We start from the raw sequence: 14,165 nt of genomic DNA, 5'->3' as shown, positions 1-14,165 counted from the left end.
GGAAGCTGAGACTATCTTTTTTCATATATATATACACATACATATATGTATAAATACATAGGTCTAAGCTTACACAAATTTATATGCCTACATTGCCAAAAGAGAGAGAATTAAAATACGGGTCAATTACATTAAGGGCATTTGTTTTTATAACACAAATATCCAGAAATGTGTATTCATATATACATTTACATAAGTCCACAGTCTATTTCCCTACAACTCTTTCCCAAAGACAACATGTTGCCCATGCAACAGCAGTAAAGCTCTGATTCTGCCTTAGGCTGTAGCTTCCAATCTGCCCATATCCAACACTTCACCAAAAAGGAAAAGGTGCAGGCCTTAAATCTGGATGAACTGACTGTCAAGGGGCCCTCTACCTTAAGTTCAGCTTACTTTTACACCTTGGCAGAGCATTTAAATACTCTAATGTAGTTTTGTGTCATTTTGCCTGGGTGCCTTCTCCATTAAGTCTTCAGAAATTAATCATGTTTACTCCACAGTCATGAAAATATTCCTGAGTTAGCACAAAATTACACTTCAGTTTTCTGCCTCATTTTTGCCATGTCTTCCTTCTCCCCTGTCCTGGCTGAAAATATTGCATACTATCTTTCATTCTTATGGAGAATTTTACCTATGATAGTTAACAAGATTTTTAATGCAAATGATTTTTCAGACTATATAATGTCTCCATCATTTCATACCTCATTTTACAGACTTTGCTGCTCTTTAGTTAGACACATGAGCTCAGCATCTTCCTATTTCACACTTCTAAATGGTTCCACAGTTGTGATTCATTTCTTAGATAAATGACCAGCAATAAACAAATCCCTTATTTAGTTCTTTTGTTATATTTCATTGTGAGATACTAACCACCCTGCCAAACAGTAACTGAAGAAGAAAATATTGGAGCAGGGAGCTGTGTTTGTAAAGATCTTGTCAGTTTAATGATGCAAAATGAAAGTTATTTTATAAAACCTATTAATAAAAAATATTCCCCAGCTCCACCAAAGTCGACTGCAGCATTTCTGCTCTACTTTAAACAATATTAGTTTCATAACTAATTATCTCACAATTACTAATGTTTTTCCTTGATGAAGTCTGTGCTGTCTCTTCATAATGAAAGTGCTGCAAGGTAATACAGTAGTTACATGACAATGCAAATAGGAGCCATTCAATTTGCACAGAAAAAAAAAAAGGAGAAAAAAAAAGGTTGCAAGGAGCAATTAGCACTTCATTAATATGATATAAAATGCTAATTTGCCATATATCCCAAGTGACTCAAAACTCCTTTCCATCCATATGTGCAAATAATAGCTAATATGATGCAGCGCGTGTGAATCAGGTTCATGGTGCATTAGCCAGAATCCCTGTGTCAGTTTTCTTTATAATAGCTATTAGTTAATGTGAACAGTAGCTCATATTTAACCTATGACAGCAGTGTTAAATGATAAAAGGATCTGCTGGCAGCAATATCTCATAACGCCACCCCTGTAAAGTTCTCCCTTCCTTGCTATCCAGGATGAAGTATTGGAGACTGACTTCTAATCTAATTTATAAAGCAGACTGAAATGAAGTGCTGGTAGCTCTCGCTCGGCTGCTCAGCATTTTGAGGAGCAAGATGATTCCCTGTGAATTGCGCAGCTCAAGCGTTCTAGCACTCACTGGCAGCTTCTAATGATCAAAGTATTTGACTTAAATAATTGATTTATTTATACCAGTAAAGAAGCTCCAGGGGGTTGTGAATATTATGAGATATAATCACCCCACTGGGGAATTAGAGACACTCAGATGTGCCTTGTGCCTGCTAATGCCCTGAGGGTGTGATTAGGATATCAGACATCAAAGGAATTTGCTCTAAATTTTTCATATAATAAATTAATAAAAATAATTTACTTAAATAATTTCACTGATTTAACAGGACAGATCTGATGCAAAATACAGTGTGCGGAGAACTACAACGAAGGGCGCTGATCTAGGACAATACAGAAGCCCCGACCACCGTCAGCTAATGCCTGAGCACCAGCAGGATCCTCAGAGTAGTGGGCCCTTCTCAAGGTATTATCTTCTGCAAGCTTACAGTCTCTGATGAGTGTTTCCAGAGATTTTAGCCAACCTGCATTGTCTGAGAGGGAGTAAAGCAACGCTCCTTCAGTTAATCCTTTCAGGATGAGAAATGTTTGTTAATGGTGACATAGAGGGTGGTACCACATGCTGGCACACAGGCAGGCTAAGCAATGGCTGAAATACCTCATGAGGAACTCAGTCTGCTGGTCACATTATTTATTCATGTATTTTAACATGGAAACCTACCTTAGTTACATATATGGCTTAGCCCACAGCAGACTACAAGTGTTTTGAGGTCCCTAATGCTCTTCTCACCCTATCATGCAAAGGCGACAGGGATGTGTCTTTATTTCAGTTGTACAATAAGAAACTGAGTCACCCAGAGCAGGTAACTTGCCCAGCTAATAGGACACCCTGCAAGGCTGTGGAACACCAGAGAACTGAAATCATACCAAGTTTTTGCACTATCCTTGCATTTCAGAAACACACCATCTTTTATACTAAGCATGTTACAGAGCATATTACAGCACTAGCCAATTGACATCACGTTCTCTATAACCTAGCCTGGTGCAAGGGTGGAATTCGAAGTTCTGCTTCCCAGAGAAGTACAATCCTTCCCTACATCCTAAGACCCACAGGGAAGCAGGCAGCACAGCACTGACAGGAAACACAGAGGCATCTGTTTAGAGCAGACATGAACTTAATACCCATAGCTCCTCTCAGATCCATAGAAGATTCATGAAGATGGAAAGGAAAATATTGTGCCTTGGACAAGCTAGCATGCCAGGTGCAGAACATGATGACTGTGGCTGTCCCTGGGCTACAGAAACAATGATTGAATAGGACTTCTTTTGAATCCATGTCTCAATTCCCCCAGGGTCAGGCATTACTTATCTTACATTGCTTGAATGCCCTCCAAAGATTTGCAAAAGAAACCAGGATTGTGATGCTATTTAAGCCAGAATTCCAAGTAAAGAAATCAATAGCAATTATAAATTCCTCCAAAAGCATCATCTGTCTCACTAAAATTAGAAGGGGCAGGGCTTCAAGGAATTCATTCATGCCTATGGGGAAAAAGCCTGCAAATCTGTTCAACTTTTCCATACTTCATTCCCACCCTTGCACATCTGTTCTGATTTGGGCACACAACACATTGTGTGCGCCTACTGAGCTCAGGATCAATTTATCCCACAGAATGAAGTACCCAGAGGCGTCTCACAAATTAGATGTCCTTCATATCATGCATATTGCAAGGGTCAGATATGAAACCAGCTATCACTTCTAATGTGTCAAAAAAGCAGTCTCTATCATTTGATAAATTCAGAAGAAATTCTCAAGTCTTGAAAATTCAGAATTTAAATCAAGTCTAGCGCCTTGCAGTCCTCCATCAGTTAGCCAGGGTTACATGCTGTGCTTTTTAAAACAAACGTACACAGGTTTTCATGTTTATAGCCCCATCCCTTATTTCATTTTTTTCCAATATACACATAATAAATAGAGTGTATTCTACAGATGTAATTCCTATTTTGCTTTTTGTGTCAGCCATGACCTCTCAAGGGTAACAACAGCTACAAAACCTTGCAGCAAACCAACTGCTTAATAGTGGAGTGGATCACTATGAGAAAGCACATCAGGAAGAGCAGCCCCTAAACATCCCAGCAGTGAAAATAACTGTTCTTCACTGGAGACAAATCTTGATCATCAGAGAACACAACAAATTTTAAAGATGAAGGATATGAATATGCTAGGATTTTCCATGGCATTTCACACTTAAAATATGGTCACCTCCTACAGCTCAGAGTCTATAGCGGTTTATAAGAAATTCCTTTCAAGCAATAGAGCTCTTTGCTTTAGTTAAAAGTGAGGGATAGAGCATTGCTTAAAAACAAACCTCATGGGAATGAGGAGCAATGTAGACAGGCCATGCAGCCATCATTAACAGCAGCACGTTGACAGTCAGCCGATGGATGAACTCAGAGGCAGAAGCATGGGCAGAATAGAGGTGATTGAACAGTAGCTTCAACAAGCAGGATCTGGCCTTGAGGGCTTGGCCACAGTGAATCAGGGATGGTGGTGACTAATGTGCTGATGAGACAGACCACAAAGAACAGGCTGGCAGCCAGGACGTAGGTTAAGGCACTGGGAACGAGAGTGGCCAATCTTTCCAAGGATAGAAATTTGTTGTATTTGCAAGATTCTTCACCCCTATCTTCGATTGCAGTAATTCAGGCTGAAGGTAAAAGGTACACAGAGTCTCAGCCAAGTGGAAGGCACAAAGTCAAAAAACATCTAGAGCTGGAAAAGAGGCAATCAGGGCACTTGATGACAGTAATCAGCCCAGCAAAGCTTTGTAAGGGAAAGGCAGGAGAGCCACCTCTTCAGTCTGGTGGCTTCCCCTTCTCCAGAAGGTTGCCCTTTCTTGCAGCCTCTATCATTGCTTGAATTCAGTTAGAAGCTGCTGTCCTTCATCCCGGGGCCTGTGTCCCAGGCATTGTGAAATCGTGTTTTGGCAGTGTTTGCAGCTGTAGGAAATAAGATATAAGCCCTAGTGCCATCAGTACGCTGCTGGCACTGGAGCCTGGTAACCCTATCACCAGCTAGTGCCTCCAGCACACAAGAAGACAGTTAAGTAAACCACAGACACCATCATCAGCAACAGACCTGCCTGCTCATTCTGCCCGGAAAGGAAATTCCCTCCTTTTGAGCTAGCTGGTGAAGCACCATTCTCCTCTGAAAAATAGCAGGCTTGAAATGGCATTTTCTCCCTGAATCAGCCAGGGCTCCCCAACAAAAAGGAAAAAAAACAATCTCAAAATTGGGACTTAATTAGATTACACTTAATTTATACTTAATTACCTAAAAAAGAGATTTTTAGAGGTGCTGACCACCTTCTAAGAAGGGACCATAAGCAGGCAGTGCTCAGCAGTGCAGAAAGGGCAGCAATATGAGAAACGAAGTGCCAGCAGAAGCAGGCACTGCAGTTTGAAAGCGCCAGTCCAGGCAATGGGCCTCTAATCCAGCCTCTCTGCTGGTAAGACAGGAGATACTCTGCCTTGTATGGGCATGTATGTATGGTCCATACATACATGGACACCTATGTCCATGGACACTATGTGTCCCCACTAGGGACACATTTTATCCCCAGTTTGTGCACCAACTAGGCCTTCATTTGCAGTTGAGTTGCCACAAATTGAATGAGCAAAACATTAACTGCGGGGCCAAATTCAATCCTTGGTGCATGCTTGCACACATCTAACCAGCACAATTCGGACAGAAACTCAGTGACACATGAGGAAGAAAAACATTACTTATCTTTTCAGGGCTTTATACTGCTCCTGATAAGATCAGTAGAAGATTTGTTTCAAAGGGAAGAGAAGCTATACTATACATTTTAAATGCAGCGCGCAAAGTGTGTTTTAAATCTTTCCATTTTCTATAAACTTACAAAATGAGGAAAGTTCCTTTGCCACTGATAAAAAAGACAAGAAATGTAAAGTTCATTATTTCTTGGCAACCATTTTACATGACAGAGGGACAGCTTTAAAGGGCACTGCCCTTTCGATGAAGAACTGCAATGATTTTTAGCAAAATGTTTAAGTCTAACTCCTCATTACTCGATGTTCCCCAGCCCCTTGCCAGCCTGCAGGCTGTGAAAGGAGGAATGTAACGAGTATACACTAATGCTCTATAGTTTCCACAGGTCTCGTTCTGGTGTGACCAGATTTATGTATGGAGTAACTTGAATGTAATCCATCAAGATTATACATAGCATTGGTTTCAACATTTCTGCAGGTAGCCCCGTCTCCACGCTCTCCCAGTTGCAGTCATATGAAAGGATCTGAGATGTGGTGACACAATGTTCATTTGTTTTGGTGGCGAGACTCAATTAAAACAACATAACAGGGCTTAAAAAAAAAATACTGATCTGTGAAAAAATGTGAAAGTGAGTTAAGTAAAACCTTCAAGTATCCCTTGTTCGGCACAAGCTGTGTGGGCTGACAGCTACTCCCAAGGGAGAGCGAGGTCTTAGGGAAAGCCCTGTTAGGAAAGGACTGGCTGTTAAGGCAAATCCCCACCAGTTGGAGCCCCGAGGAGAGTGAAGCGCAGCTATTGATGCCCAAACACAGAGAAGACATTGTAAAGGAAACAGGGGGGATGAGAATGGCGGTGGAGAAAACAAAATCAGGGCAGCTTCCCGTGTGGAGGGACAACAAATGTGTGCAAGTAAGGAACAGCTTTTACCACGAGAGAGAAAAAAAAGAAAATTAAGGTGCCCCATGAATTTGAAAATGCTGCCTGAGCAATTAGGGATACCCCGTGTCACCACTGCCTGAGGTGCAAAGGGGCAAAAGATGGGGCTATTAAAATCATTCTACGATTCTATGAAAAGCAAAGTGAAAGCACTTATTTACTTATTTACTTCTTTGCAAATACAATCTTGTAACTCCCCCCATCTTTGATGGGAAAAAAAAAAAAAAAAAAAGGAAATTAAGATAACGTGACTTCAATATTTCAAGCTCTTCAGTTTTATAACATGTTTTGTAATAGTCAGTGGTGTTCATAGAGCCCCACTGTCCTCGGTCCTTGTGACTGCAGCACACATTTTTCAGAAGGGATTACAGCCCAACCAAGTCACATTTTAAAGCTTTTTCCTTTTCACACACAGCCTACAATCATAGAAGTGCTGCAGCCTGTTAGGAATAAAGTTGTTTCAAACAGTCTTGATTGAGAATAGACAAGGGAGAGGAAGAAGGGGCCACGTAAGGAGTTAAGAATTGCAAGGATTGAGAGCAGTTTCAGAGAACTGCAAGAACCTTTCTCCAAGATCCCTAATCTCACCAAAAGTCCCCAACATATCCACAAAGCCAATGCTGCTAGCTGGTGTAAAGTCCCTTCTGCCGCTTTGCTTTGAAATTCAGTTAGTGAACGAGTGGTAGGGGAACAGAAAAAAATGCTAGAGTCCTCCACATGAAAGAATATTTCCTATATATGAGGTTGGATTTACTTCCTCCCAAGGAATTTTTTCAAAAATGACCATTTTTCCACTAAAAAAAAAAAAAAAAAGCACTATAGGAGAGGACTCTATCCGTACCTGCAATGTCATGGAGGATGTTCTTAAAAAGTGAGCAGGCATTCAGCTGCATTTGGAAGAAGTGGAAGCAGAATTATAAGATATCTACACATTTGTTGGAGTCTTCAAAGAAAAGATATTCAGAAAAGAAAACAGCCAACAAGACACAGAGCAGCCCATTAGCAGCATCATTTTCTGATGACTTTGTTGCATCGCCCTTTGCAGTTTCCTTTAAGAAAAGTGTTGCCCTTGCTTGGATTTGCCTTAAGAAAGGTAATGCTTTCCCTCTGAGAAGGCAAAACCATCCCTGCAGTTACTTTACAAAAGCAGCCTGTTGGCTTTTTATTTAAAAAAAAAAAACAATAAAAGGGACCACTTAGCCCAATAGTGGCTAATATAGATCACTCTGCCCATGAATTCAGATATCTATATACGCATGAAAGAAGAATTTATATTCTCCAACCCCTTTCATTTTGCTGTACAGCAGTTAGTGCCCCAACATGACACGTGTCTGTGGCTCTAGCAGATACAACCATAAGACACCAAGAGACGAGCCAGAAATGGTCTTCACTAAATGTTTCTTTTGGCTCTCTCTCCCGTGTAAGCACTCCTATGTACCACTGCTATGTTGAAATTAATAATATATATAAGAATATAAATTAGATTGAATATAAATTAGATCGAATAATATAAAATTATTAATGGTACTATGTAGGAAGTCCAACTACAGGCCCCACAACACTGCAGGCACTCTGTGAGCTGTAACAAACGGGGCAAAACAGGTCATTAGCTACTAAAATCATGACAGATCATTTCTTATAGCAAAAGCATACATTTCTGTCAAAGCAGGTATGTTTCTTTTGAAAAAATCACACCAAGAGACACAGTGTTTCTTGTTTTCAAAGGCTTCAGACAATAAAATATTTTTTTTCAAATAACTACCCCAGCTGATCAAACAACAGTCAGTACCTACGTTGATGCTGATAGAATGAGAAGTGCTACAACATAGAAAGAGTTTGCAAATCATAGATTTTCTCTTCCCAGGTCTCCGTGATTATAATCATTATCATCTCAAAATCCTAGAGAAAGTGCTAGGGATTTAAAATGGATTATCAACATTATAGCAACATCCGTGGAACTTGAATCTAAGTAGAAAGGTCATAGAAAGGAAGATTTTGGAGGAATTACTGGAACGTCAATCTGTGTGTGCACTGCTGGAATGTTTAATGCCTCTGTAACAAACTTGCAGTTCAGTTTTACAAGCAGGGCATCCCTTTTACATTAGCACATGGTAGGTGAAACACCACCACATTTCCCAAAATAGCAGCTCTAATGAGTTTCATGGTAGATGTCCCGCTGATCAAACACGGGTTTATGAGCAATCCGAAAAATCAATAGGATGCTGACACTCCATGCACGGGCCCAAGCACAGGCATATGCAGAAGGTTTGCCTCAGTCCACAGTGTTTTTTTCTGGCTAATGAACAGGGAGTCACAAATACAGCCAGAGTAAAGCTCAGGAATAAGCTCAACTGAAAGCAGCATACAATGGTACAGCTGAGATCGTACAACAAAATATTCCAAACTTCCATAGGCTGAATTCAACTTTCCTTTGAAAAAAGGAAGCTGAACAATCAGCGGTACATGGAGCATGAAGGTCTGATTTCTCTTTTCCATTGTAGATTCCACAGAGGAAAGAATGGGAAAATTAAGGCCCACCTCTGCTGCCTCCTCCCACTAAATGTACACAGGCCCCTCCACAAGCCAGCATTAAGTTCTGGTTCCAGCTGAGGGCACCATCTTGGCATATGGTTACACACCAGGTTTATATGTAGCACATGGCATAAAGTCCCTTAACGGGAATATTGCTGCTTATCCTCCACACTTTCAAGACTCCGTGAAGAGGACACAGGGGCCAGTCAGAACATTACAGTTCAGGACACTAATCCATGACATAACCAAAACTTTAGAAGCACTAGAGACAAATTTCTCTGTCAAGGTGGACCCCATCGATTCTCACGGACATATGCAAAGGCAGCCCACATATTGTGACCTCCTTTTCTAATATGTGATCAGACACATCCTAGCTATCTATTCAAAACAACACTATTTTGCCACATGGAAAGGAAGCAACTCTCCACCAACTAGATATGGGAGGAGTAGCTGATAGCCCTGAGGGCTGTGCTGCCATCCAGAGGGACCTGGACAGACTCGAGGACTGGGCGGTGAGAAACCTCATGAGGTTCAACAGGGGCAAGTGCAGGGTCCTGCACTTGGGGAGGAATAACCCTGGACACCAGTACAGATTAGGGGTGGACCTGCTGGAGAGCAGCCCCACAGAGAGGGACCTGGGTGTCATGGTGGACGACAAGTTGACCACGAGGCAGCAGTGTGCCCTGGTGGCCAAGAAGGCCAACGGGATCCTGGGGTGCATTAAGAAGAGCGTCTCCAGCAGGTCGAGGGAAGTGATCGTCCCCCTCTACTCAGCCCTGGTGAGGCCACATCTGGAGTACTGCGTCCAGTTCTGGGCTCCCCAGTACAAGAGGGATGTGGAGCTGCTGGAGAGAGTCCAGCGCAGGGCTACCAGGATGATCAGAGGCCTGGAACATCTGCCCTGTGAGCAAAGGATGAGAGAGTGGGCCTGTTCMRSCYKGRRRARRRGRRGSYKRRGGGGGGACCTGATCAGCGTGTATAAATACCTCAAGGGAGGCAGTGAGGAGGAGGGGGGCGGCCTCTTTTCAGTGGTGGGCAGGGATAGGACTAGAGGAAATGGCTTCAAACTGAAGCATCGGAAGTTCCACAGGAACTTAAGGAAGCATTTCTTCACTGTGAGGGTGACAAAGCACCGGAACAGGCTGCCCAGAGAGGTTGTGGAGTCTCCTTCTTTGGAGATCTTTAAAACCCGCTTGGATGCAGCCCTGTGCCACATGCTCTAAGTGACCCTGCGTGAGCAGGGGGGTTGGACTCAATGACCTCTGAGGTCCCTTCCAACCTTCAGCATTCTATGATTCTATGATATGACTGGAATGATAAAAAAGAAAGATCTCCTTGGTCTACTACCAGGGTGGAGATGTGTAGCCATAACCCCATTGTGCAAGTGAGACTGGTCCTGACACACGACTAGCACAGAAACATCCCAAGCAGATGGCTGTAAGCTTGGGAGCCCTCACAAAGTCCAACCAGTGTCCACGGTGCAGCAGAGAAAGAGCTAGTTGCACGTGGGAATGCCCCAGCAAATGTCCCGGGCAGCCTCCAGATCTCAGCTGCACGGGGGACAGGACGGAGCAGGACTCAAGCTGGACGAACTCTTCAGACAGCATCAGCTATAACTTGCAAGATCATAATTTGGGTAAACCTACTGCAGAGAAATGAACACAAAATATTGAATATATGGCATAGATTTAAGCCCTCGCTCACTCAGAGAAACTCAGTGAGGAGACCTCTACTGTGTTCCCGGTGATTTTCTCCTACACCTTTTTCCCAGGAGGCAGGGTCTAGGCCTAGCTGAAATAATCAAGTCCCAGATCATAACATCTTGCCCTCTTTTCTGCACTGGGAGTTCCATTTTGCTGGTATGCGTTGCTCAGCCTCTTGCTATCACACATACAATTAAGCTTAGCTTCTAAAAGCCCTACCTGTAATTGGAGCCAGCTGCAACCTTTCTGACACATACTAATTGCCAGTAATGATTTAAGTGCAGTAAATTCACATGCTGCAATTGTTTTAAATAAGGGAATCTCTCGTAGCTTTTCCTTGAGAAAAATCTGTTAATCTTTGCTGCTGACTTATCAAATCCTCCAGTCACCTGTTTGCCATCATTTTCATGAGCTGATAACGTGTTTATTAGAGCCATAATATGCAGGTGGAGGCGTAAAGGTCTCATTTGGTGGAGTATGAATTCTATCTAATATGTCTGTATGGAAAAGCTTGGTTTCACCATTCAGTTCTGTTCAGCAAAGAATTTGATCCAAAATAGTACCTTTTATTCCTTTCAAACGGAATATTGGCTCTTTTAGGCTCAGTAAATTTCCCAGAATACTATTGGATAAGCATGACAGCTTTTTTTTTGTTAAGCCCAAGATATCAGCATTTCCTATGGTGAACATAGCCAGCCTTAGTTAATTTCTGCCTAATTGTATTCCTCTTTTAATTATTTTTCACATATAAAAGCAAGCTTTACAAAGTAATAAAATGCCATGTTGATTCTACGAGACTGGTTTAAGAGTTCTTCTTCCCACATACTATTTTCTTACAGGAAATCTTACCTGGGATACTGCAGACAACACATTTTTGCAAACTTAACCCATTATCTCCCTGGAAGATTTGATGCTCCTCTGCCAAGGATTTTCTTGTTTAATCACATTAGTGAAATTATTGTGGTTCGTAAATCAGTGCATAGGGTTTATCAGTCTACTTTTTTCCACAACTGAGCTTCTCCCAGTGGACAGCCACATGGCAAATGGGTTCTGTTATAGCTGTGTCCACTCGCTCCTCAGCTGGTTTCTCTACATGACAATTAACATACTCCGCTCCTTCATCCTCCTATGCATTAAAATCTAGCTTTAAACAAAGGCCATCTTGTCTAAGACCAGGAGAATAAACACATCCTTCCAGACTGCAGAAGGGCAAGGCTGGCCTATGGTCAAGGAAATGTTCCATTCTTTATTTGCAATTATTTCCTATGTCCTTTATTCTTTTATGCTCAATTTCTGTATATTTTGATCTGAAAAATGAAACAACCATCTTCCAATTCCTCATCAGTTAAGACACACCCTTTGCCACTGCCACCTTGGCAATCACAGACTCCCTGTTTCTCATATTTATAAATAGCCTAACTCTTGAAATGGGGATGTGCAGATGCACCTCTGTCAAAGCTCGAGCCTCTGCACACAATCGTGGGCTAACCCCAGGTCTCGCCCACGTATCCAGAGCCCATTTACAGGGCAGCAGAACAAGAAGAGCTAAACCACAGCTCCCCACCACGTTCCTGCAAGCACTTGCTCTGTGAGATGCATCGGCTGCTGCCTCACATGAGATGGGAAATATTCACCAAAAGAGAAGAACTAACCAGTCACTCGGGAAATAAAGGCAACTTTTGAAGGTGAAAATAAAAGAAAAAATATTCTGAAGAAGACCATATAAGAAAAAAGAACTCCTAAACAAGAGGCCAAGTGAAAATTATGTTTGGGACAACCAAATTTCCCAACTGCAAGGAGAATTTCATCTGAGTTAGAACTCGGTTTGGCTGTTAAGAATGTAAAGCAGGGGCCTGATTCTAGGACAGTGTGTGGTTTACTATAAAACAAATGTTGCATATAATAATTTCCTTCCACAATTCCCATGACTTGTGGCCTGGGCCCAAATCCTCTTCCATGATTCATGTCCAAACCTCCCATGAGGGATCTGACAGCCAAATTGTTAGTTTTAGTGCATGAGTAGTTTGGGTGAAATGACAAACGCTAACACGCAGTCATATTGTGGAGAAGGGATGACCACAGCTATGAACAGACAGAGAGCTCCACAGAAAGTTTATTATTAGTATCCCGGATAAATGTAAAAAATGTTGTGTTTTTAAGGTAAATAACTTTTTCCTACCTAACTGGCCAGTCCTTAGGGACAATTTGTTAATCATTCCACAGCACAAGCCAATTTCCCTTCTCCAGAGAAAAGTACAGAGCGTTTCAGCAGATTGAATAATCAAACAGGCTGAACATTCTTAGATGCCTTAAAATTCTTCAAGTCTGTTTCTATGCCCAATAATCTCCTGAATCTGCATTTTACACAAACTCTGAGCCAGTGCTGACCATGCCCAGACTAACACCTCCTGGAATAGCTTTCCCTACTGCTGAAAACCTTGCCAGGGTAAATAATGTACCAGTTTGCTGATGCAGTCTATTCCAGAACTCCTCCTAGCTTTAACCTTTCCAAATGGTCTCCAAAACTGAAAATACAGCTAATCTGTGGCAACAGCTAGTCAAATTATTCATTCCATGTTTCATGTTTGTTGTTAATTAACCCTTTTCTTCTTCCTGCTTGCAGACTAACCGTGGGTCAATACCTGTTTTCCAGGGATGTTCATGTAACAGTCTCTCATATCACATAGAGGGAGAGAACTCCTAGGCTAACAGACACTCTGTTCATTACCTGCTGTTCCTGACAGAAGACTGATCACTTATATTATACCATTTCCATCTTGTCCCTGTTGACCAAAATCTTTGAACTGAGAATATTGACAAATATTAAATAATGCAACTTTGACACAGTTGTGTAGACAAAAGAAATTAATTTCCACTAAAATTTGTGAGTATTTCAGATCTACAAATACCTCGCAGAGACCCCACTAGTAGCAAACCAAATATTAGTAGCCTAAAAGGAGAAAAGGACAAAGAAGCAAATGGAGAAACTTTGCAATGTTTGACTGCAGAAACCATCACCAGAGAGATTATATTATTCAGTTAACTTTATCTAACCACCTCACCTAAAACTCGTGGCAGTTAGAGATAATTTGTCAGTGGGAACAGAAGTGCAGAGGTATGCCTCAGTATCAGCAACATCCCCTTTTCTCTTTCAGGGCAGTTCCCACTTCATGTGTGGTGTCCCACACACCCAGTGGTCAACAAGCTCCAGGAGGGAGCAGCGAGCCAGTTATTCCTGTTTTTGAAGAGGAAGTGAAGGCAGAGGCAGGAGGAGGAGAGAACAGTGGTGACCACTGCAGAAGCAGAATTTGAAGAGCGAGATTTCCTGGTTGAGGTTAGAAGAAAGGATGACTAAAGAAAGAACTGAGTCTCCTAGGATACTTTGCTGCACCTCCCAGAAACATAACTGAACAGCACTTATCAGGTCTTATCAGATAGAGGGACTGAGCCATGGGAGTGAGCCAGGGGTCAGGCACGTGAAACAGAGAGGACAGGAGGACAAGGGAGGACAAGGCAGAGCAGTGGAAAGCACAAAGGGTCTACTGCCCTCAGCAACTTAAGCACAAAGAGGGGAGAGGGAACACAGCAGGAGACAGACTGGCCATGTCTGCAACC

Source organism: Nothoprocta perdicaria, unplaced genomic scaffold, assembly GCF_003342845.1.
Source record: "Nothoprocta perdicaria isolate Ctin4 unplaced genomic scaffold, notPer1 scaffold_19, whole genome shotgun sequence".
NCBI lineage: Eukaryota > Metazoa > Chordata > Aves > Tinamiformes > Tinamidae > Nothoprocta > Nothoprocta perdicaria.
The sequence above is the reverse complement of the archived record's forward strand: the minus strand, read 5'-3'. Positions refer to the sequence as shown.